This window comes from Alosa sapidissima, chromosome 21, assembly GCF_018492685.1.
Source record: "Alosa sapidissima isolate fAloSap1 chromosome 21, fAloSap1.pri, whole genome shotgun sequence".
Lineage (NCBI taxonomy): Eukaryota > Metazoa > Chordata > Actinopteri > Clupeiformes > Clupeidae > Alosa > Alosa sapidissima.
Window position 1 is genome coordinate 19,599,935 of NC_055977.1, and position 2,378 is coordinate 19,602,312.

Below are 2,378 nucleotides of genomic sequence, written 5' to 3' on the forward strand. Positions count from 1 at the left end.
TTTGACATCTCTGCTTTTCTTTATAATATAGCAGAGATGTGTTTTGTATTTTTCATAGATATTGTTACAGTATTACTAGAGAACCATTTAGAAAACAAGAATGTATTGACAAAACACAACAAACAGGGCCAGGCCTGTACACTGATGATTTTTCTTTCTTTTCACATCGTAAAATCACTCAATACATCTATCCATATCCAATGTTGCATTTTACACTTTAATACAGAATATAATAAATGGAATATACTACAGTGACAGTGCAGTGGAAACATTTGTGGAATGTAAAAATAATATAGGTTACACTTTACTTGACAGTATCGACATAAGAATGGCATGACACTGTCATGAACATGTCATAAACAAGTCATAAATGTTTATGACATTATGCTTCTGTTATTAAGTGACATTTGTTTTTGTCATAACAAGTTAGGGTTAGGATTAGGGTTAGAGTTAGGGTTAGGGTTTATGTGTTATGACAGTGTCATGTGTTCATGACAGTGTCATGTCACTCTTACGTCGATACTGTCAAGTAAAGTGTTCCCAAATAATATTTCACAGATGGTGGATCATTCTGGTCGAATGACTCAACCCATTATTTACAACAATGTCAACCAATATTGCTTGAATAACGTTTCATCGGTAAATGTGCTCCTTGTTTTCTGTGGTCATACTCCTCCATCTACATCATTCTCATCTTCTTCTCCTGCTCATCCTCCACTATGGGCTCCACCTCTCAGCCTCACTCTTCCTCTCACTACAACTTGGCTGCTCTCCATTTCTTTTGAAGACAGGTGAACTCACATGATGCCTTTGACAGTGCTTACAGTCCTTGATGGGTATGTTAGATGATTGTGTGGTATCTTAAAACATCATGTTTCATTTCTGTGTGTGATGTGTTCTACGTGTTGGTGTTTTGCAAAAAGTGTGAGACTGAGAATTGAGGCAGACCTGGGTTGAGGTTTTTGCTGTTTAAGGTTTCACTAACTGTGGGTTTCTTTACATTTTTGTCTTTAAGCAATCTGGGGGAAAAGGAAGCTGCCAGAACACTGACTGAGTGGATCATTGTTGAATGCCTGTATAAATTACTGTGTGCGTGCTTTTGTCAAAGCCTCACCCATCCAGATAATAAACAAAAGACTGGATCGATGACACTCCGAGTCATATGAATATTACTCATATATGTCCACTGCAGTTAAGTGAGCCCTACAAAGTGGAGGGTGAGTACTGATCGTGAATGGGAAGTAGTATTACTGGAATAGTGAGGCTTCTGTAAGTGGCGGACTTAACTGAATGGATCGACATTCAGGAAGTGCATTAGTGAATTAAATGACTAAAGTCCCTGCTATGCCACACCCTGCACATGAAATGCAAGCGCTTCACCCCTAGGAGGCGCTCTTATCCTTTGAGGCCTGACTGACATACCTGTGCAAAGTGGCCACACCCGTCCCCCATATCCAGGCTCACCGACTGTTTCCCTCCATTTCTTGTTGTACACTTGTTGCAACAGTCTTTGTTCTATCATTCAACTGCTTTTACGTGGTCTTGCTAGTTGTTGCATATCAATGGATTCTTATCTGCGGATGTTGGTGTTTTTTTTTAACCCAGAAGCTAATGCGGCAAACTGTAGGATGCAGTTGGATGGACAGACTATGTGGATGCTTTTTGTTTGAAGGTTTGACTTGGAGCTATGTGCTGACTGGTTTGTGTTAGTGTTGTGCGGGTGGTGTGTGTTTTCATGTTCAGGTGTTACTGTGGTGTTGCTTACCCGCCTTGTTCTGTGGTAAAGTGAGAGCACATGAGAGTGATGTGCTGAATACCCAGCATGCACTTGGTCAGACCTGTTCCTGTGACTTGCAGGGTGTGGCCACAGTGAGTTCAGTCTTTGGGCTGACATTCCAGTAATCCAACACATGTACATGCACATTCACACAGACACACACACACACACTATGCTGGAAACAATGACCATAGAGAGCCTAACAGATTATACTGCAATAGTACTCCCAAGTGAGCAATGCAATATAAAGCTCACTAATGGACACTTTCAATCATTTCCATCAGAATACCTATTCTATTCTGCCTGAACATAGCTCATCCATTAAACTAGAAAAAACAACTTAAATTATTTTGGCTAACCACAAGCACTACAAAATGGCTAATGTAGAAACTGAACATATGCGTTCAATACTGCAGCTTCAGAAACATCACAGTTTGGCCAATATAACAAGAGGTCTGTGTGCAAAAGAAAGCGATGTCGGGTTGTGGTTGTTGTGGGGAGGAATCTAGTATCTCACTTCCATACCTGTTCCTTTTCACACTACCTAACTACATATGTGCCCTTTAGAGGCAAGGCCTGGACAGCACTGAACACAGTTAGT

At 40.6% G+C, this 2,378-nt stretch overlaps 1 long non-coding RNA gene across 1 annotated transcript; it reads left to right on the forward strand.

Moving 5' to 3' along the window:
* The first annotated feature begins 513 nt into the window (after window positions 1-513).
* On the forward strand, window positions 514-1,149 carry LOC121695291. Its single transcript, XR_006026057.1, has 2 exons — window positions 514-836; window positions 1,016-1,149. It is a non-coding gene; the product is annotated as an uncharacterized LOC121695291 (long non-coding RNA).
* Window positions 1,150-2,378: the final 1,229 nt, after the last annotated feature.